The sequence below is a fragment of the Panthera tigris genome, chromosome B1, assembly GCF_018350195.1.
Source record: "Panthera tigris isolate Pti1 chromosome B1, P.tigris_Pti1_mat1.1, whole genome shotgun sequence".
NCBI lineage: Eukaryota > Metazoa > Chordata > Mammalia > Carnivora > Felidae > Panthera > Panthera tigris.
In genome coordinates this window covers 141,914,907-141,939,007 of record NC_056663.1, presented here as the reverse complement: position 1 = coordinate 141,939,007, position 24,101 = coordinate 141,914,907, and the positions used below count along the sequence as shown (strand labels likewise).

The following is a 24,101-nucleotide window of genomic DNA, read 5'->3' as shown; positions in this document are numbered from 1 at the left end:
TGGAATGAAATGTGAATTATATATCAATAATGCAGTTGTCAAAAAAAATGAAAGAAACAAAAAGAATCCAATTAACATCTTAATTTGTGACCTTTTTTGGGTTATTACTGGGTCCAATAGTACTTACAGCTTCATGGCTTTTGATGCATACCAATTTGCCAGGCCATTTGGCAGAGGGGTTAAACCAATTAAAATGTAACTGGGAACATTTAAGAGCTTCTACTTCATTATGTACTTAACCCTTTTGAACTTTATGTTTATTAAAACTGTCTTACTGTCTGTCAGAGTGCCAGTGACAATTTAATCTACAATACTATAAACGGAATTTCAAGTAATTAATAGGTGGTAAGAACAAGTTTCAGTTGTCCCAACAAAAACTATCAACTTTCTTCTACCCTGTTCACCCATAAGACCTTGCAATCAACATCTCTATTTTCTTAATAATTGTGAAATTGCTTTTACAGTGAGTATAGTTGTAAAAAAGGAAAGCCTTTGAAGTTCCCTTAGAAAAGAAACAAGGCATATGAAGTAAATATATTAATATCTATGTATTGGCAAGAAATTCATCGTTTTTCATTTTTTTCAGTCTTTTTAGAAATGTTTCCCTTTTGTCCTAATAGTAAAAATAAATATCTTTCCATATGGCACTTGAAAATAATGATAACTAAAATACATTGATTACTTACTATGTACAGGCAGTGCACTCATGTTGCATTCTCTCATTTTTATTCCCACAGCACTCCTCCTCCTCAATAGTAGGTATTTTTTGTTGTCCCCATTTTACAGAAGATAAGGAGGTAAAGTAAATCTGCAGGCGTGAAGAGGCATAGCCAGGATTTAGACCTAGGATGTCTAACTCTGGAGCCTGGTGTGCTTCCAATTACTACCCTTTCCTGCCTCACCCTGTGGATATTTCTGGCCTACATTAAATCTTTGAACAAAAATACTAACCCTCTGGTTATTTTTGTCTTGCCTTTAATCTTAGAACACATAATTTTTTTTTAAGTTTTTAGTTAGCAGTTTATATTTGTATTTCTAGAGAGTTGATTTCTGCTTAAAAGGGGGTTATTAAATTTTCTTAGACCTGTTTTAGTTCATGACTGGAATATTGAATCTTGAAATAATAAACCTGCCTTGCTCCAAATGCAGAGTGGTAGAGTAGGGAAACACCTGAGAAACAGTGTTACTGTCATAAGAAAGGCTCTGTTCGGAAATGCAAAATAGTGTAAAGTGAGACAACTGAAGGGAATCAAGTTGATGAGCAGAAAATGGTTTGCCGTCCTTAATCTTTAAAGAAAAATAATTAGAAGTACACTGCTTACATTTTTATGAGTATAGAAGACAGGCTATTAAATCTTTAATGACAGAAATTTCTGGTCTCCTTTGTCTTAAATGAAACTTTTAGGATAATGTTCCCAGCAGAAGATTTATGAAGGTACTGTCTTGAGGGAGAAATACTGAGGCCTACAGGAACCAAGGAAATGATTTATTTCCACTATAACCACTTATCTTTAGCATCTGCTTACACTTAAGGATCCTTTTTACAGCTTCCAAAATATGTTTTCATTAATCACTATGGTGACAGAATGTAAGAGGAATAAACCTCCCAAATAGACATCAAGAGAAATCAAATAATATAAAGACCTCCTACTTACTAGTAAGTGGGGAGAAAGGGCTCAGACAAAACAAGTCAAAAATTCAAAAATAGGAAGCCACAAGCCGCTTTCCAGACTGACCAACTCTGAAGGCAAGCTGGCTTTAGTTTAGGTTTTTCATATTCAGGTGCTTATTTAGAAAGACCTCACCCAAAGGGATCATTGGTTGCATGCTTCATTAAGAAGGGCCTCAGAAGTCAAACAGCAGTCACCTATTTTAAATTTGTAAGTCAAAGAGTCTTCAGTAGAAATATTCTTTTGTTGTTCTTGTTGGAACAAAAATACACCATTCAAATGCCACCACTTTACTCTTTCACAAACTGTTTTGAATCTTGAACGACCAAATTTAGTAACTTCAGGGAAAAAAATCTTTTTAAACATATCTAATATAATCAAACTACCAATACATATTGTTTCTTGTCAAACATTTATGGGGGATGTATGGACAGAGAGGTAAATATCTTCCAAAGTTTTAGTCTCATCACAACATCTGTTTACTGCAACCCTTCTTCTTATAAGTAAAGGAAAAGAACTATTTGGGGAATCAATTGAAATTATCCACAATCAGGGTTTCCAAAACTTCTTTCTCACATAGCTAAGCTACTTTTATTACCAGACGGTGATTTAGTAAATACTGAGTCCCAGTCGCATATTGGGCAAGGCACTGTATGGAAGGTGAGTCATACATGGTCCTGTTTGTAAGAAACATATTCATTCATTCTGTAATTCAGCAACATTTACTAGCTGTGTGCCTGTGAGCAAGTTAATCAGCTTCTCTATAACTTGACCTCAGTTTCATCATCTGTAAAATGAGGGTAATAATATGTCTCGTGGTTTTTATGAGGATTAAACGGGAAAATATTTGCAAAAGACTTACTTAGATCAACGTATGACACTGGAGACACTAACAGGCTAACTATTGTAAGAGTCCTTTATGTGCCAGGCTTGAGTGTGATTTTTTTTTTTTTTTACACTTAATACAGTTAAAGATGGCCACCCTCAAGCAGCTCTCAGCCATGCAAGTGAGACAATCGCATTAACGAACATTATTCATATAACATGAAAAGTTTTATAATAGTTTTATGCAGAATGCTAATGGGTAAACAGAGGAGAAATTCTGTTGATCAGGGGTGCTTTTATAAACTTGAATGTGGCATTATTTGCTGTGTATCAAATTTATATTTACAAAATAACAGCCGTATAAAACAAGTATTTAGGGTCTTACACAGTCTTGGAGGCTCAAGATCCAGGAGTATCTTAGCTGGGTAGTTCTAATTCAGGGTTTCTAATGAGACTACAGGGAAGTTGTTGGCTGGAGCTGATGCCATGAGGGGCCTGGAGAACCTGCTTGCAAGTTCATCGTGTGGCTGTAGTCAGGAGGCTTCAGTTCCTTGCCACAGGGCCTCTCCAAAGGGCTGTTCATGTTAGCTCCCTCATACAAGTGATGAGAGAGACAGAGGCAAACAGAAACAGAGAATCAGAATACCAAGGTGGAAGCTGCAGTCATTTTATAACCTAAACTGGGAAATGATGTACCGTCACTTCTGCCATATTCTTCTACTAGTTAGAAGCAACTCACTAAAACCAGGCCATACTTAAGGAGAAGGGAATTAAACTTGAAGAGCATCAAAGAATTTGTGAACATATTTTTAGGACCATCACAGGTATGGAAAGAAGAGTAAGGTTTAGCTCAGTAGACAGGAACAAACTTATGACAGGCAAGGGAAGAACAGAAAGAAAAGAATACAGAATTAAGGGAGTTATTGTAATTCCCATTTTAAAGATGAGGAAACAGGCTTAGAAAGGTAAAGTAACTTTCCCATCATGTGTTAAACGGTAAGTGGCAGAGCCAGATTCTGAACCCTATTTTCAGTTCTAGAATCCAGATCTTATCACTTCCTGTGTTAGGCAAGTTTCTTCAGAGAAACAGAACCAAAAGGATGCAACTCCATCTATATCTACATTTATCTCTATATGGAGAGAGAGAAAGGGGAATTTATTCCAAGGAATTAGCAACCATGATCATGGAGGTTTGGTAAGTCCAAAATCTGCAGAGTAGGCCGGTGGTCTAGAGACCCAGGAAAGAGTTGCAGTTCAAGTCCAAATGCAGTCTGCTGGCAGAATTCCTTCTTGTTCAGAAAAGGTCAGTCTTTGTTCTAGTAAGGCCTTCAACTGATTAGATGATGCCCACCCATGTTATGGAGGGTAATCTGCTTTATTCGAAGTCCAATTTAAATGTTAAATCTCATCCAAAAAAACACCTTCACAGAAACATCCAAGATAATTGTTGACCAAATATCTGGGGACTACAGCCTAGCCAAGATGACAGACAAAATTAACATCATATTACCCTGTACAGTACAGACAATTTGGGGTTCAGATTGCAAAGGGCCCCAAATACCATACTCAGCAGATTGCTGAATTTACAAAAATTAACCAGTGGCTCTCTCATGGCTTTCTGATGTCTAACCAGACATGACTTTGAACATCTGATATTGGTGGGGCATTCCCATAGAATATTGTAATTCTGTTAGGGAAGGTATATTGGAATATTTGTCATGCTTCATCTTCAGTACTATTTTGACAAGTGAAAAATTTGGTTTTATTGACATTACACTTTTTCCTTTCAATGATTTCCTTTCCAATCCACATAGTTTTAGTAATTAGCCTTTCCCATATTTCAAAATGTTTACTCATTTCAAAACTATTTTTCTCTATTCTCCTCACTTGGACTTTTTTCTCTTAACTTTTTCTTTTGTTTTCGTGCCTTTTTTCAAGGATTCCTTTTAAGCCATGCCTCCTACCAGACTGAAATGCAAAACTAGGAAGAAAGACAAAAATGTAGGTGGGAACTAAAGGACCCAGTTTGTATACCAGCTGGACTTGGTCGTTCTAAAAGTATAAATATTGTTCAAGCATCTTTTCTTTGCAGAGGGTGCATAAAAGAAAAGCTGTTTCATCCTTGCTGCTGGAGATATTTTTCTTTGTAGCTAACATCGAGCAGGAAATTCTTTATGTTTATCTCGGAGCTTCAGAACTTGAAGTCATAATGGTTCCAGCCTATTCTTTTGGCCCACTCCATTCTGGGCCTTCGTTGAGAACAAGACACATATAGCGTGGGCAGGAGAGTCTTGTGAGGCCACTGGAAAGTGATCTGAATTACAAGTCTGTGGTTACATCCTGCCATAGCCGGAGAGAACAGGAAGCAAAGTCTGGACAACCAGCAGAGCCAAAGATGCAACAAACTAGAAGGGAAACAGAGCTGGACTTGCAAAATAAATGGGGGCAGAGACCTGGTGGTAAAGCATAAAAGAAGGTAAGAGAGTTTGGGAGTTAGTTCTATGGATATAGGCCAATTTTCACTTTCCCTCTTAAACACATCATTATATAATTTGTGAGTTTCAGAGCACCCATGGGTGGATAACACCACTAGATGGGTTGGTGAATTCTATTAAATGAGCAGATTTTTTGGGTGAGTGAAGAAGACATCAACATCGTTTGAAAGAGATGCTAGCTTCCTAAAAAAGAAATATTTAATGCATCAGTGCTGCTCTGTGTTCTTTTCTTTCCCCCACCATCTCCTCGTTGCTACTGATCATCCTACAAGCTCAACCAAGTGTGATTTCCATATTTAGTGCGTTAGGAAAAGGGCTTCATTAACAGTATGAGGAAACAAAGGTTTTATCAAAATCAGTTTCTTTTATTTTCAAATATATCAACACAAATACTAGGTCAATGAATAAAGGAGATTTTGATCGTTTCTTTATCTTTCTGTCTTTAGTAAAATTAAATCTAAACCATCTTGGAAAAATAGTTTTCCTGTTTTACCTAGAAAGATTGCCACTGGAGGTATTCCATAAATCCTCTTAACTAATCCATTCTAAAGAAATATACTCCTCCTTTTAATTGTGTTCCTTTGCATATTTCAGAAAACTATTCCTTATATTATTACTCATTTGAAGTCTGTGATGGCAGAAATGAAGACCCCAAAATCTAACGAAACAAAATATACTTTGGATCAACCTGTGTAGAAAATGATCAGCTAATTTTGACTTAAATCTTATCTATATTTATAACCACTTGCATTTTAAAGCAAAAAGAAAAATACCCCAAACTCACTATTCTGTAAAATAATTTCTATTCCTGAGTCCATATTGTCTTCTGAATGCTTGGGGATGAGGTTGGTAAGGAGGAAAAATAATGCAGAAATAATATTGAGAGGAAACAACTATTGTGCTAAAGAGACTGCAGTATTCCATGGGACCTTCCATTCCTCCTAGGATATCAGATATTCTCCATCATGCCTCTCAGAGAGAGCCACTGATCAATTTTTATAGGTCCATTGAAACTTGGCTTCCTGACCACTATAAGAAATTTATAACATACATATAAATAGGTAATGAATATTAAAAGACTGATTTGAATGCCAAGTCAGGTTTTTTTTCCACCCAGAGAATTGTTGAATAGAACAGACTTCTTTTGACAACTACTCCCACATGCATTATAATATATGCACCATATTCTTTACTGTAGAAAGTTATAGTTAAGGCCACAGAAACTGGATCTTGTCTATGTGAAAAAACAAGGCTATCTATGTTACTGATAATGTTGCTTTTATATTTATACATAGTATCTTGCTATTTGCCTTTGCTTTTAACATATTTTAGTGCTTTAGTTTCTAAAACTATTCAAAAGCCAAGTAGTTATTCACTAAGTTCTCACTATTCACTGAATTCAAAATGAATTTATAAAACTTTTAATGTCAAGTGGTAGCTGTTGACTTTTATAAGTTTGATATACATTAAACTAAGGAACCGAGACAAAATGTAATTTCTATGCTAACAAAACCAGGATCCTTTATCATAATACTAAAATTATTTCTAATTCCAGGAGTTGAATTACAGTAAAAGCCAGCATGAGAAAAGATTTTCAACAGGTTTTTTTGAGTGGGGGGCTTTTTTTGGATTAAGAGTGAACCATCTTACATTAAAAAATTAAAATGAAATAAAATAAAATTAAAAAATGAAATTAAAAAATTTCATTAAAGCTTGCTGCAATCAGTACGTAGCCTCATGTCCTACAGCAGCTTGAAGGGGTATAACCCAAGGGGTAGATGCCATGACAACAGGAATTGCTGGCTCTGAGCAACCCCTGTCAATGCTGGTGCCCCAATCCTCCTGGCACTCAAACTTTCTACTTTCCCTTGGCAGGTTCGAGAAGAGTAAACTTTGATCTGTTTGATAGACGTTGAAAGAATTTCATCTCTGTTCTCTGCCTGGTTGCCTTTGCACAGCTGCGCTGCTGGCTCTCTTCAGATGTGTACTGACCTTGGCATGACCTGTGGGGGTCACTGCCTCACATTTTATGCTTAGCCAACCATCGCTGTCCTCATTGCTGTTGTTGGATTAGGTCCCTTGCAAGTCAGTATCTATGCTGTTCTAAGTAAAGAAAGAGTGAAGTGAACTGAGGGATTCTCTCTTTGCTGGTGTTATAATCCTTTCAATGAATTTCTAAACGGTGTGGACTTGCTTTCCATTTTTATAGAGCTCACAGTGTCAAATTTTATGTTGACACATTTCTTACAGCTTTTAGCTCTTAATGCTCTGTTGTCGACTTATGTGGCACTGGATCAGGTAACATTTAATGTGACACTACTTAACTCCTGAAGTGTCTGTGTCTGGACACTTTAACTTGCAACTCTGCAGAGTGAGTTCCCTGCCCACGTTAGGTAACCCCCAAAGAAATTAGGGGGCAGCCTCTCTCTCACCTGATCCTTTCCTATAGAGACTACTGTGAGTTCCAAAGTGTTCTCTCTCTCTCTGACCCTCTCTCCGTCTCTCTTTCTCAAGATCCATTAGAGCCTTTGGTGGCCCTACTTTCTATAAAGTGCGTAAGTAAGTAAAGCCCCCGTGTTAAACATAACTCTCACTTTTTAAGAGAAAAATTCACTTTCTGTTAACAAAGGAGTAGAAACATAAAATTCTTTTTATAATAGACTTATAATTACTTACTAATAGAATTATTACTATGAACAATAATATGACTTTTCATTTAATATTATGGTTAGATAAGAAAGAGATAAGGAAAAACTGTTGTAGCTGAAGATTATATATGAAATCAATCTTTGTTATTCAGTTTTGTAAGTTTTACTTTTCTTACTAGAAACTTTTTGTATTTAGATTGACCATCTCCATTCTTTGGAGTTAACTGGGTTTTTTTAAACTGTTATCCACTATCATTCAATAGCTTTTTTTGGATCAAGCCTCTTTTCTGAGTAGGACCCCCAGAGAAGCTGCTAGAAAGATTTATTTCCTGGGATGAAATATCCTGGCCAGAGCAACATCACTCCATGTTGTATTTGCCAGTAAATTGATGAGATTATACCTTTTCATTAGAGCCCCCCCCCCCATTTCTCCTTCTTTCAAGAGTAGGTATTGTAAAAGATACATTTTAAGTAACTTCCAAATTCTTTAAGATGAATGCAATAAATTCTTGAAGGCATATTTAAACATATCCTGGTACATCGTGTGGTACAGACTGAGGCTAATGTCAGTTGATTTTGCAAGCTACATTTACTAGTAAGAGCTGCAGTCATATGGGACTCCATCTGACTCTGTAAATACCCAAATATTTATTGAGTATCAACTGTGTGTAAGGCCTTGGGCTGAGTTGAAACATTAAGCTGAGCACAAGCTGACCACAAAAGCAGGAGATAATGTTACAAACACAAGTATACTTATTGGGAAATATGCAGTGATCATAACTTTAAGGGAAAACTGAGAATAGCTATGCAAATATTTTGTGTAACTTTCCTATGTATTCTTAGAAAATACTTAGAGTTTCTGCTTTCCTAAATATTCTTTTTTTCTTTTTTTTAGTTTATTTAATTTCAAGTTAGTTCGCAGTGTAGTATTGGTTTCAGGAGTAGAACCAGTGGTTCATCACTTACATATAACACCCAGTGCTCATCCCAACAAGAGCCCTCCTTAATGCCCGTCACTCATTTTGCCCACCTGCCCACCCCTCTAGCTAGCACATCCCTAAGTATTCTTAAATATTCTCTTTATTCTAAGATCCTGTTAAAATCTCAGTGGATCTATTTCACCTCCCGGGGCTCTGTTTCTTGCCCCTGATACGGATTTACTGTGCATACCTACCATCTCTTCAAACATGTTCTGTGCTCTTCCCTTAGATTTATGTCAGGTTCCAGTAAATGGGGAGAGAATCATCTGAAAGGTCTGCACAATGATGGCCTTATTTAGGATACTGCCTAGGTTGTTGAAACAAAAGACTCAAAAATAAAGATACCAAAGTGGTGGCTCTATAATATAGAGAATCAACTCTGTCCGTCTTGTTGGTTTTCCAGCCTTAGAGATTTGGCTTCATTTTTGTGCCCCGAAAAGAGCTCACCAGCACATCCTGATTCCAAGCTCACTTTGAAGGAAAAAGAGTGAAGAAAACACCTGACCCAGAAGTTGCATATGTCATTCTGCTTACATTCCATTTACTATGCTGTCTTTAGCTATATTTAGATGTAGCTTAAACTGTCATTAGTATGGAAGACAAAGGATGTTGAGAGGACAATTAGCAAACTCTGCCACATATTAATATGATCTGTATCTCTTAAAAACATTTTTTCGGAAAACAACCTAGCAGTTGGTGCTCTGGCAGATACATCACTTTCATCCTAGTTCCCTTGAGGTTCTTACTAGTCTTTGGAGCAAAGGAGTGGAGGTAGTAAGAAAACAGTAAAGAAAAATCTCAGCCCACTGTGCAGCAGTATCCCTTAATGCTGACCGTCGCTGCAAAAAGTGTCACCTTTGCACCGTCACTGCACTGTCACAAAGGGCCAGCCCATCAGGCTGAGCTTCAACACTCGACGTGCATCCCACAGGAAGCCCTGCAGTCTTGAGCACATTCACAGGATGTGTGCTTCCTTCCTAGTTAACTCTGAAAACTGTGGCTGATAAGCTCAGATAGTCTTGCTTAGGGATCTCTGCCAATGGCAGCAGAAACCCCCTCGACTTAACTCTCTCACCATGTGTGGGAAGGTTATTTTTTGAAGGGATGCAGGGAATATCAGGGAATCTAATTTCAGAAGGTAGAGTCCTATTTCACAGGAAGTAGCTGGCCGTCCAAAAACTACTTTTTCTCATCTCTGTTCCTCTGGGTATGCCCACTTGTTCCATCTCCTCTACATCCCCATTTCTGATCTTTCCAAAGCTTTGGAAGTTCACTCCCCTGTAATTCTCCTCTGAGACTTTGATTTGCCATGGTATCATATTTGCCCCAATCCTTCATGGCTAAGAGCTCCTCTGCACAATTTGACTAGTCTCAATCTCTGTGTTCTCATTCAACTTCTGACATGAGAACATCTAATTGGCTCAGGCTGAATCAGATGTCTACCCCTGGTTCAATCAGTTGTAGCCAGGAAAGCAGAGTCACCTGAGACAAGCATGACCAAAGGCAGAGTCTTTTAGAATAGTCATGGCCAAAGGCTAGAAGGCAGATTCTCTTAGAATAGGCTGTGAATGGAAAGACGACTGATATATCTAATACAGACATAATATTTTTTTTTATGTTTTTAATCCCAGTTCAAATTGGGCTGATCAGAGTTGGTCCTAGAATAGTGTTAAACCTCTGGTTAGTTACAAAATACCATCTGACCAAATACCATAACTGGTACCAGGGGTGATCCCCCAAAAGGCACTATAGGTCATCTATTCCCATAACTTTCTTCTCTTGCCTTCATCCACTTTATGCTCTAGAATTGCAGCTTCAGTCTCCTCTCAGGTGGCATCAGTTTATGAAAATGTGATGCATTTTATCACCAGGATTTCTTCTTTAGTTTGGATAAATAATAATAGATAGGAAGAAATAATAGATTTCTTTATCTCCTTTTGAAATCTTTCATGATTTCCATCATTTCCTTTGAATTACATGATCTGTGAGTAGCATTGATAAATGTCCTTGGCATTGGTCTTGGCAATGATTTTTTGGATTTGACACCAAAATCAAAGGAAACAAAAGCAAAACTTAACAGGAGGGACCACATCAAACTAAAAATCTGCACAGCAAAGGAAACAATCAACCAAATGAAAAGGCAGCCCACAGAATAGGAGAAAATATTTACAAAACACACATCCAATAAGGGGGTAATATCCAAAATATACAAGGAACTCAGTTACATAGCAAAACAAAAATGGAAACAAAAGAACAACAACAACAACAAAACAAAAACAAAGAAACAAAAACAAAAAACAAACCCACATAAAAAATGGGCAAAAGACCCAAAGAAGACATAACAAATGGCCAACATCTGAAAAGATACTCAATATCATTAATCATCCGGGAAATACAAATCAAAACCACAATGAGATATCACTTCACACCTGTTAGGATCTCTATTACCAAAAAGACTTGTCTTTACTGACCTCTCCCCATTTCCCTCATTGCTAGTGAGATATGGAGGAAAAGGGAATCCTTGAGCACTGTTGGTAGGATGTAAACTGATGCAGCCACTGTGGAAAGCAATATGGAGCTTCCCTCAAAAAATTAAAAATATAACTAACATGTGGCCCAGTAATCCCACTTTTGGGTATGTATATTCAAAGGAAATGTAATCATTGTCTTGAAGAGATATATGCACTCCCATGCTCATAGCAACATTATTCACAATAGCTGAAGTATGGATAAACCTAAGTTTCCATCAGCAGGTGATAAGAGATATCTGTATATCTATGTCTATGTCTATATATCTATATCTATATCTCTAAATCTACAATGGAATATTATTTAGTCTTTAAAAAAAAAAAGCAAATCTTGCCATTTGTAATAACATTGGTGGGCCGGGAGGGCATTGTGCTGAGTGAAATAAGTCAGATAAAGACAAATACTGCACGGTATCACTTATGTGTGGAACTAAAGGAAAAAAATCAAACCCATATAAACAGAGAGCAGGATGGTGGTTGCCAGGAGGGTAGGGGGCGTGGACAGAGGTCAGTAAAGAACACAAGCCTTCAGTTATAAGATGAATAAGGTCTGAGGATCTAAAGTATAACCTGGTCACTATAGCTGTTAAATTGTATTGTACAATTGAAACTTGCCGAGAGTAGAAGTGTTCTCACCAAAGGGGGGGTGGGGGGGTGGGGGAAGAAGGTAAATATATGAGGTGATGGATGTGTTAATAAAGTCAAATGTGGGAATCCTTTCACAATGTATACACATATCAAATCACTTTATATACTTTAAATATATTACAATTTTGTTTGTCAATTATAGCTCAGTCAAGCTGAGTAAGCACACATGTGTAAAAGATGTTTGTAAGAGTGCTACTTGTTGGCTACTTTGAGAGAAAAACCAGATTCCTGGGTCAGGTCTGGACTACTGAATCTGAACTTCTGAGATGAAGTCCTGAATCTGCATTTTAACTGCTGCACCCTCAGGTAGGCTGAAGATTGCATTTTGAGATAAGCTAAGTGAACTCTGTAGTGAATTAATAAGATTTTAATGATACATTTACTAGAGATTCCAATTATTATTATTATTTAAATGTTTATTTATTTTTGAGAGAGCACAAGTGGGGCAGGCAGAGAGAGGGAGACAGAAGATCTGAAGCAGGGTCTGAGCTGACAGCGGTGAATCCTATGTGGGGCTTGAACTCACGAACTAGGAGATCATGACTCGAGCTAAAGTCAGATGCTCAACCAACCGAGCCACCCAGGAGCCCCATAGGGATTTCCATTATTATCAGTGCCTGAAAGAATACTAATTTTGTATATGGAATTTAAGAGGGATTTGTCATAAACTTGTATTTTAATTTAGCTGTTTTATAACCAGAAAGAATAAGTCAATGAAGAGAAGGAAAATCAGAAGCTTCAAAAGATAACAATGAATATCATAATGTTTCACAGAATATTTGCTGTATTTGGGGAATAAAAATGCCCCACAGATGTCATTTTTCCATATCATAAAATAAGAAATAAACACATGAATACCAAATGTAACTTTAAAAAATGAGGGGCACCTAGGTGGCTCAGTCTGTTAAGCGTTCAACTCTTGGTTTCGGCTCAGGTCATGTTCTCACAGTTTATGAGTTCGAGCCCCACATTGGGCTCCATACTGACAGTGCAGAGCCTGCTTGTGATTCTCTCTCTCTCTCTCTCTCTCTGTCCCCTCCCAGCTTGCTCTCTCTGTCTCTCTCTCTCAAAAATAAATTAATTAAAAAAAATTTTAATGAAATTAATTTTTTAAAATTACTCCAAGTACTATAATGATTGTGAAAGAAATATAGAATATGTTTTAAAATGCGAAGTGTTTATGTCACATGTATAAAGCATACACACACACACACACACACAAAGATTTAATAATAGTATAAATATACTCTGGTTAACCTTACGAGTTAAGGATATTTTGAATGAATAATTGCTAATTAATTCACACTGATTATTAATATGCATAAAGTTCAAACCACACATGTCTGAAAAGAGGACTTACACATTTATTTGTGACAGAAAAAAAAAATCAGTTAATAGAGTTGACTGAATTATGTTACTGAACTAACTTGACAGCCTAAACTGTTAGTACTCAAGCAAAATCTCTGTGCATCTCATATTTATAATGAAAACATTCCTGAGCTAAGGAAAAAAAAGAAAAAGCCTGCCTTTATAGCTTCAGGGAAATACTGTTAACTAAACTTAGGGGACTTCCAGAGGTAGCAAAATGAGGAGGGGAAAACCATAGAATGATCTCACTTTTCTGATAATTGAAACTCAAACTCCTGGAACATAGCTGCACAATTTCTACCCTTTTCTTTTAAGGTTCGAGGTCCTCCTGGACCTTGAAAATAAAGGGCAGAGAGGTAGTACCTCAGAGTTGGGAATCAGAAATCAGATCCTGAGGGTTTGGGAGTCATAAGTCAGCCAAGGATACAGAGTTCTCTAGAACGGAGCTTTCTTGGGACATGAATCATGTTTATTTTAGACGCAAAACTTTCTAGCTCCAAATAGAAAAAAAAAATCATTCTTACTTTATGAAAAATGTCTCTGCCAGAATGTTAGGAAACAAGTGAGTCGTCCAAGCACTGAGGCTCTGTGGCTCATTTGCAAAGTTCCTCTTCTTCATCTGCTCTCAGTGCCTCCTCCCTGGCCCCGGGCCAGTCTCAAATTCTCAGTTCTACCATTGTGCTAAGGACAAAAGTATGTCTGAAGTGTATGCTGCATTCTCTAATGAGTTTGTCTACCTATTCCAGGTAAATCAGAATGTCTCAAGAGGATCCTTGGGACACAGAAAACATGTTGTGCCTGATGAATGCAACCTGTGTGTGAGCCTGCTTCAGAAACTGTCATTGGACAACACCATAGCTCTCTGCTTCCTGGAGAGGTTCCTGCAGGAGTTTTAAAGTTGTTACATGATGTGCAACTTTATTAATTTTAGTTGCAACTGTGAGCGCATACACAATGCGCTATTTAAAACACTATTTTAAACACTATAGTGAGTGGGGTTGTATTCATTTGGGCCCTTGCAGTTTACTATAGTGTTGTAAAGATAAAGTCTCAACTCTTAAACTAAGATCTCCAGATGTGGTGCCTATTCCTGCACAGCCTCTTTTGGGCAGTACCCATATATTTACCACTACCACTTTTAAAGTTGGTTACCAAGAGAATTTTGAGGTCATGGATCTAGAATACCGTAATCTGATTTGTTGTCCTCAGACCTAGAAACTGGAGCAAGTGATAGCCTCCATTTGGAGCAAGGTTTCTCAATCTTGGCAATATTGAGGCGTTGAGCTGAGGAATTCTTTGTTGAAAGAGTTGTCTTGTGCATTGAAGGATGCTTTGCAGTATTTGGTTTCCTCTAGGCCCCAAGCTTGTTAAATGCTGTAGCTAAATGTAGTCAGCAAGTTTTGTTTTGTTTTATTTCCTCCTTCAGGCAGTAAGAGCTGATCTCTGGTGCCTTCTGTTTAAGTGGAATACTGTGAGCCCATTTTTCCTTTAGGAACCCTAGTCTAATGATTGCCAACTTCTGAATCCGAGCTCTCCACCAACTGGGAGCCTCAATCCACTCTTTTACATTTCTTTTTATTCTCTTCTGTGGGCTACCCCATATCCTTCTAATGAATTCATTTTACACTACTAATTTTCCCCCCAGTTCAGTAAATAGCAACTCCATTCTTCCAGATGGTCAGACCAGAAACTTCCGAGTCATCTTGGACTCCTTTTTCACCTGCTGTGACCTCAGGGTCCCTGCAGGATACAAATAGCACACTAAAAGGGTATCTGAGGAAAATTCAAAAGATTGTTTAGAAATATGTGGTCTGGTTAAGGGAAACTAGTAAGAAATGGTGAAGTGCCCAAGAGGTAGCAGGAAGACTTCACTCCCTGTAGGCAGGAAGGAGCATGGAGTGGGGAGGGTTTGCCAGAGCCAGCAAGAGCTATAGCTATGGGAGATTGCTGCCTAACAGGAGAGAAGGGTAGTTTTCGCCAGACTGAAGGGTGGCAGGGAAGGATCCAGGAGAATAACCGTCCTGGTCTTGTTCTCCTCCTGCCCTCCAATCTCCAGTTGTCTGAACCCAACCAAAGAAGGACAGGAGAATCCAGGTGTGTGGTCTGTGGAGGTCAGACTTCCAGCCTATGGGAGAGAATGGAGTGTGGATCTGAAGGGGCAGAGAACATCTATGCACTCTCACCAGCAAATCTGTCAGCTCTACCTTGAAATACATCCAGAATCCAACTCTCACTACCTCTTTCATTACCTTCCTAGTCCAAGCCACGATTTTTCACATTGACGATTGCATTAGCCTCCCACCTCCATCCCTCACTCAGTTTTTTAAAAATGTTTATTTTGAGAGAGAGACAGAGAGAGTGCAATTGAGGGAGAGGCAGAGAAATAGGGAGAAAGCGAATCCCAAGCAGGCTCCTCGCTGTTAATGCAGAGCCCTATATGGGGCTCAAACCCATGAACCATGAGATCATGACCTGAGCCAAAATTAAGAATCAGACACTTAACTGACTGAACCACAGAGGTGCCCCACCAGTTTTATTTTTTTACAGCATTTATGACTCCCCCCAAAATATTTTATATATATATATATACATATATATATATATATATATATGTATATATATATATATATATGTATATATATATAATATGTCTCTCTCTACTGGAATGTGAATTCCATGAAATTATAAACTTAATCTGTTTTGTAATACTATTAAATTCCTTATACATTCTAGGCAGGCAATAAATATCGAATTAGCTAAGTAATTAATCTTAAATTAATCTGATTTGGTTTCTGTTGCTTATATCCAAAGAACTTTAGATGATTCAAGTGTGTATAATGTAATCTCATTTTGTTTTTTGAAAAGTTTATTTGTGCACAGAGAAAATAATGAAAGTATATTCAAAATATTAGATTTGATTACCATTGGAGAATGGAATTTGGGGTAATTTTAATTTTCTTCTTTGATTTGAATACTTCTGAAATATTCTACCATGACCATGTATGATCCTTGTAATCAGATAAAGAGAATAGCTTTATTTTAACGTATGGCCTAGATCAGCTGGATCTTCCAGAGAAGCCCAGCAATTCTTTTTCATGGTTTGGCTCCTCATCCTTTTTCTCACTTGTCATTGCTGAACCTTTCCCACTCTTCTTAAGCAGTTGTGTTGGACCCATTCTACACCTTACCTACCCTGCTCTGTGCCCAGGAAGCTGACCATGAGGTTGCAACAACCTGGATCCCTTGCCCTATGGCTTCTAGTTGAGTTCCACGAATGCTTTTAGCTAAAATCTCGAGGGTGGGAGGAGAGTGGGTCAGATTATTTACTCCCGAGCTACCTCCTTACCAGTTCCCTGCAGGTGGGCTATATCCCTTTACTGAAAGGCCATAGTTCCAGTCAGATGGTCCTCTCCAAACAGCTATCTCTGGTCCCAGTAAGTGTCCCTCCTTTTGCTTCTTCAGGCCTACGGATGGTCGTAGTCCCACCTACTTCCAGCCCTGGGGTAATGCCCCATCCCTTGTTCTTCTTCCTAAGCCTTGCTCACAGCTCTATAAACTCCCCTCAAATTACCCAAATTCCAATGGTCTGTATCTTTTCTTCCAAGGTCCCAACTAAGCATTCAGCCTCATCCTCTTCCATTCACTCTCAGCAACTGGTCTTGCCTTATTGTTTTTTGCTGAGGCTGAGGCCTTTATTTCTCAGCTTTCTTGGCATTCCTTGAATGTCTGCACCATCACTTTACTAACAGTAGTCCATGCAATGGCCTGCTTTCACCTCTAATCCTGACCTCTCAGAGCACATAACACATCTGGCTCATTAGCAGGGCTTTACCCTGTTTTCCTCTTACTCTAAGAACTTTTCATACAGAACAAACTGGTGGTTACCAGAGGGGAGGTGCGTGAGGGGATGGTGACATAGGTAAGAGGATTAAAGAGTACACTTAACATGATGAGCATAATTGTACAGTCAGCCATGATAATCTTCTTGCTAGTCTTGCCATTTCTGGACCCAAAGCGCTCTGTCACCTTGCCAAAGACCATCCAACCACTCAGTCTCAGTACACACGAAAAGCTGGTTTGTCTTGGGTCTAGCATTTGCCATGGACAAGATAACAAGACTAATGTGATTTGGGATGAAATTCTATTCATCAAACTTAATCCCCATAGGTGAACTTACTAGTCCCATTATGAATGAAGTCGCCACCTGGCACATAAAGTGCAGAATAATTCTGTGAAAACAAAATTCTTTCCAGTGCTCACAACTTGAAAGTTTTCTGCTGTCTTTGGAAATTTGTCTGCAAACAGCTGGAAGGAGATGCATCCCAAGAGCTCACCATTGATGCCATGTTGAAGAACATTGGGATGACCATGACCGGGCAACACAGGCAGCTCAGGAGTGGTGGCTTCTGCAAGGCAGGAAGAATTTTAGAACATTTAGGAAACTCCCAGGATCACCTAGCTACTGGTGGTTGTGGGATGCAAGCTCCACATGAAACCAGAAGTCTGCTTTTAATCTTTTTTCTATGCTATCCACATCCTTCAACATGACTTCCAAAGCATGCCACAGATTGCTCCCACCCTTCTGAGCTAATCTCGCTTTTATTTCTCTCTATTACACTGAGTTTGCCAATATACTGTAAACACACCATGTTCATTTCAGTTGTTTGCCTTTACTTTTGCACCTGCAGCTTTTCTCTTGTCATCAAATCAAATCTCTTCTTGAGTTAAGGTCTCATTCCAGAGCACAATGAAGTCTTCACAAATGCTATAGTACAGCTGGATCTTTTCTTGGAGCCCCTAAAACCACTTATTGTCTGTCCCATTAACTTTCACATTCAGTTATGGAGCACCTTAAATTTTTATTTAACTGATACATGTACAATTGCTATTCATTCATCCCAGAAGAAAATACTGAGCCCTTGTCATTTGCCAGGCACTGTTTAAGTGCTGGAATACAAAGATGGGTATGATTCAGACTCTGAAAGAGTTTAATCTTTGGGGGTAGTAGATACATTAACTAAACTATTACAGTATGCTCTAAGTGATAATATTGGAGCATTGTGTTGCATAATAGTTTAGCACATGAGTTTCAGAACTGCCCAGATCCAGATACATTTTCCAGCTCTGCTCTTCAATCCTCTACATTTGTACTTGCCTTTCTCCACTGCCAACCAGTATTTTCTAAGGTAAATGCAAACTAAGGGTGATATTAATCTAGAAAACATAAAATTAGGAATATAAATGGCCTGTTATAAAACCATTCAAGTATACGGTGTACTTTTTAAAAACACTTATTTGTAGATCATTCTTATCTTTTTCACTCTGCATTAGGTTGACATATTTATCTAATTCTTGTCTCAATTTTTTTTCACTTTATATAATTTGAGGCTATGGTATTAATAATGTTATATTACTGGTGAAGTGAATTTTCCATCATGTATCTCTTTTATCTCTAATATTGTCTTTTAATCTTAAAGTCTATTTTAGTATAGTGACATCAGCTTTTGATTTTGCTTCTTTTAGTTGGTATTTGCATGTGCTAACATTTTCAACCTTTTCTTTTCAGCCTTTTAGTGTTACTATGTTTTAAGTGTGTCTCCTGTTGTGAGTCAGGATTCTGGTAGGAAATAAAAAGGCAGTACCCTCAAAATGTTCATTGAGGAGAGTTTAACAAAATTTCTTTAGAGAGGTATTGACAGCATTAAGGAATAAGCAATAAGAGATAGTAAAATACTCAGACACTAAAAATACAGAAAAACATTTATACCCTAGTTCTGAAGGGTCAAAGAGAGGGAGCACTGTTAGTAGAACCCAGTATAAGCTGTTGCTGGGAGAGGGGACACCTGCAGGATCTGTGATCTTAAGTAGAGATAACACTAAAAAACTCTGGCGCAGCGTAAGGGAAGCTGGGGGAATTAATACCCCTACTTCTCTCTCCTCCTGCCCTGTGATCTTCTGCCACTATCAGCTACTGACCAAACTCAACTGGAAGTTAAAGAGCAAAGGATCTCAGGAATGCAGAGCACAGACCTGGGCATAGAGCCAGACAGAGAAGAGTAGAGAAGACCCAACACACATGTAAACAGCTCAACAGCTGGACTTTGTTGTTGTTATCCAGTCTAATAGCTTTCTTTTAAATGGAGCATTTAGTCCATTTACTTACATTTATTGAGATTGCTTTTGTAATTTATTTCTCAGCTTTTATTTCCCACATTACCTATGTTTTTTTTTCTTCTGTCATGACTTCTTTTTTATTATTTGAGCAGTTTTTCTCATTCCATCTCTATTATTTTAATGGTTACTTTAGAAATTTATACTATCTTTAATTTCCTGCTAAACCATAGAAAGATCTTTGGATCACCTTTGCTTTGATTACCCCTCTCCTGACTTATATACAATTGTTGTTGGCTATTTTAACCCAATAACACATTATTGTTGTTATATTATATCTATATATGTTATATTTAGACAGAACTATATATTTATGATATATAGGCAATATTTATTTAGATGTATTTTCTTTGCTCACCATTCATCCTTATATCTTAGACTTTTCACCTGGAATTACTTTTCTTCTTTCAATCTTTTGGACATTCTGTGTTAAGATATATTGGTGATAAACTCTGCATTTTCTTGCTTCTGGAAATGTCTTAATTTCACCCTTTTGCTAGATATATAATTTTAGATTTATATATTTGAAGATTTTATTCTTTTGACTCAGGGCTTTCATATACCTATTGAGAAGTCTGATGTCAGCATAACTGTTAACTCCTTGGGAGAATAGATTTTAAAATATTTTTTTTTTTGTTTCTGGATTGCAGTTTCACTATGATATGTCTAGATATGGATTTCCTCTTATATATCCTGCTTGGGATTCATAGATAATTCTAAAACTGTAGACTGGTGTCTTTCATTGGCTCATAAAATTATCAGATCTTATCACTTCAAATATTGCTTCTACCTTATTCTCTCTCTCTTCTCCTTTTTGAACTCTGAATGGGTAAATATTAGGCCTTTTCCTCTATCCTCCATGCTAATCCTTCTTTTATATTTCACATGCCTTTAACTTTTTGTGCTACACTCTCTATAATTTCCTCCAATCTATCTTCTAGTTCATGATTTTTTTCTTTAATAGTGGCTAATCTGATGTTTAGCTCGCCCACTCAGTTTTACATTTTAATGCTCATATTCTCATTTTTAGAAATTCTTGGTTCTTTTTCAAATTTGCTTTGTCATTTTTATGGTATTTTCTTCCATTTTCATATTTTTGCCTTTATTTTATTCACTGGAACACATGAAATAAACAATTATTTTATTTTCTGTGCCTAATAGTTCCAATATCTGAAGGTTTGTAGGTCTGATTCTTCTGTTGGTTGCTTCTGCTAACTTTGCAAAAATGTCTTCTTTATGAATTTTATGTATTTTGTGATTTTTGTGCTGCTATTCCTTGGGATGTTTTCTGGGGAAATACTTTGAATTCTGAGTTGAAAAAATGCTCTTCCAAAAAGAAATTTCGTATGCTTTTGGGTAATGGATTGTATGTGCCAAAGATGGTGACAACAGTATCATGCATTCCACACGCTCTTCTTACAATGTGACTTTGACACTCTTCCCATTGAGAAGTGGGGTCTATGTTCTTGCTCCTTGAATCTGGGAGGCCTTGTGGGTGAGGGTGGAAATGATTCTATGGGACTTCCAAGCCTGGAAGATAAAAGGCAAGATAGTTTTCCCCTGGTTCTATTGGGATGCTTTGCACTTGGAACCAGCCACCATGCTATGAGAAAGCCCATGCAGCCACAAGGAAAGGCCATATGCAGGTATACTTGCCAACAGGCTCAGCTGAAGTCCTAGCCAACAGGCTGCATCCACCACCAGACATGAGAGTAAACTAGTTTACAGATAATTCCAGCTTCCAGCCCCTCAGTGACCCCCTGATCTCAGTCTTCTCAGATAGGCACCAGACACCATGGAGCAAAGACAAGTTGTCCCTGTTGTATACTTTCCAAATTCTTGACCTACAGAATCCATAAGTATAATAATATCACTGTTTTATAGTACAAAGTTTGGAGGAATGTGGGTTCTTATTTGGCAATCAGCGACCAGAATACTTCCGCCAGATACCTGGGAATAAGACCAATATAAGACTCTAACTTAAATTCTCGGTTTTAGAGTGTTTTTGGGCAAAAAAATAGTATGACTCCTGGCTACTGACTTGCTTGAGGCTGGTTTGTAACCATGAATTATTAGAAAAGGAATTTTCCCTTCACCCAACACCATGATTGAAGAGTGGGAGTTTTCCTGGAGGTCCCATCCATGGTTTGCATGTATGAGTAGGGGCCAGGTTTCTTTCTAGCTCACCCTTCCACTGAATGCTTATCCTTTCAGTTTGAGGGGGCTTTTATTAGGTTCCATACTTTGAGTAGGTCTTATGTTTCATCTCCTGTTCTCTTTTCCCTGTAAATTAAAAAGCAAAAGCAAAAAAACAGATGTTTACATTTACCAGGTTTTGACAAGTAATCTCAAAGTGAAAACAGTTTCTCTGTTCCCTTTATTTACCTAGGTTCCACTTTAGTTTTTGGCCTGTTTGTGTGTATTTTTGTTCCCTCTCAGCCCCTTGATGCACTTAAAAAGATGCATTGCTTATTATAAATGGAATGTTGGTGGTTTTCAGCACCAAAATTTGGTGCTGGGGCTCTGTTATGAGCTGAACTGTGTCCCTCCTAAAAGTTATATGTTGTAGTCCTAACCCCCAGCACCTCAAAATGTGACTGTATTTGAAGATTGGGCCTTTAAATAGGTGACTAAGTTACAATAAATAATTAGAATGGGTTCTAATCCAATGGGACTAGTGTCCTTTTAAGAAGAAAAAATTAGAACTGCAATGAAATATCACCTCACACCTGTCAGGACGGCTATGATAAAAAACACAAGAAACAACAAGTGTCAGTGAGGATGTAGAAAAAAGGGAATCCTCTTACAATGTTGGTGGGAATTCAAACTGGTGTAGCCACTCTGGAAAACAGTATGAAATTTCCTCAGAAATTTAAAAATAGAACTACCCTACAATCTAGCAATCACACTACTGGGTATTTACCCCAAAAATACAAAAACACTAATTCAAAGGGACACATGCACCCTGATGTTTATTGCAGCATTATTTACAATAGCCAAACTATGGAAGCAACCCAGGTGTCCGTCAATAAATGAATAGATAAAGAAGATATGGTATGTATACAATGGAATGTTATTCAGCCATAAAAAAGAATGAAATCTTGCCATTTACAATGACATGGATGGAGTTAGAGAGCATAATTTTGAGCAAAATAAGTCAGTCAGGGAAAGACAAATACCATACATTTCACTCCTATGTGGAATTTAAGAAACAAAACAAGTGAGCAAAGGAAAAAGAGAGAGAGAAAGAGAGAGACAAACCAAGAAACAGACTCCTAACTACAGAGAATAAATGGATGGTTACTAGAGGGGAGGATACGTGACATAGGTGATGGGGATCAAGAGTACACTTATCACAATGAGCACTGAGTAATATATAGAATTGTTGAATCACTTTATGGTACACCTGAAACTAATATAACGCTCTGTTAACTGTACTAGAATTAAAATTAAAAACTTAAAAAAAAGAAAAAAAGGAAATTTCGACACAGACACGTATGTATAGAGGGAAGATGATATAAAGACACAGGGAGAAGACAGTCACCTACAAGCCAATGAGAGAGGCCTCACCGAGAAATCAACCCTGCCAACACTTTGATCTCATACTTCTTTACTTTTTAACGTTTATTTATTTATTTTTGAGAGAGAGAGAGATACCACATGCGCAGCCAGGGGAGGAGCAGAGAGAGAGGGGGAGAGAAGGAATCCCAAGCAGGCTCCGCACTCTCTCACGAACCATGAGATAATGACCTGAGCCAAAATCAAGAGTTGGGATGCTTAACTGACTGAGCCACCCAGATGCTCCTGATCTGACTTCTAACCTCCGGGACTGTGAAGGAAAATAAATGTGTTGTTTAAGCCATCCAGTCTGTGGTACTTCAGTATAGCAGCCCTAGCAGACTAGTATAGGAACTCCCTCCCGTTCATGTGGTTAATCAATAGTTGAGAGCACCATTACTAATAATTTATGAAAGGACTGGCTATTCAATTTGTGTTTTTTGCAACTTCTATGTTTCTTCTGACTTCTCTCCTGCTGTCTCCCTTTTGACCAATGCATTGCTCTTCAACACTCATTCACAACATAAGAGAGGAAAATAGAGTCAAGAAAACCCCATTTCTTCTGTTGTCTTTCCTAGTTCACATCTCGGGTTATTAGGGTGATGTTGGAGGGGAGAAAGTCTTAGGCCAGGTCAAGTTTTTACACACCTCCATGTGTCATTCTGTGTGGCTCCACATATTTTAATAATACAGCCTCTTACTGTTTTGGCTATAAATGACACTACATAGGTCAATGTGTAATCTATGCTAAAGAAACAAATTTGAATTGAGTAAATTTTAAAGATCAAATTGAAACTGCTTAAAAGCACAAAGTTGAACAAAAGTCAAAATGGCTGCACTAATGCCTCAGCGAAGCTCAGTTTTAAAGTAACCCTTTTCCTCTCTATTCTGCATACCTCTCCTCCTTTCTTAGCCTTTTGTTTTAGGAACCCATATCACCCTGAGGAGACAAATGAAGCTGGCTGACAGCATGTGCACAATTGCTGTCAAAACTGGCTAGATCCTGTATTTCCCTGTAAACCCTCCCACCCCCCACCCCCACCTTCAGCCCCTTCTTTTGGGTGGGTTTGCAATTTTTGAAGGACTTGGCCTGCTGCAGCCCCCTTTGCCCAGCAAAGCAAGAAAGTTCTATTTCATCTTTATCCCAAACTCGGTCTTTGAGTTATATTTTGGCTCAGAAGCATGGAGGTCGGTTTTCGGCAATATTATT

At 37.9% G+C, this 24,101-nt stretch overlaps 1 long non-coding RNA gene across 1 annotated transcript; it reads left to right on the top strand.

Annotated features, from left to right (window-relative positions):
- The first annotated feature begins 4,542 nt into the window (after nt 1-4,542).
- On the top strand, nt 4,543-14,164 carry LOC122237719. Its single transcript, XR_006216329.1, has 4 exons — nt 4,543-4,971; nt 6,866-7,075; nt 11,937-12,100; nt 13,909-14,164. It is a non-coding gene; the product is annotated as an uncharacterized LOC122237719 (long non-coding RNA).
- The last annotated feature ends 9,937 nt before the right edge of the window (nt 14,165-24,101 follow it).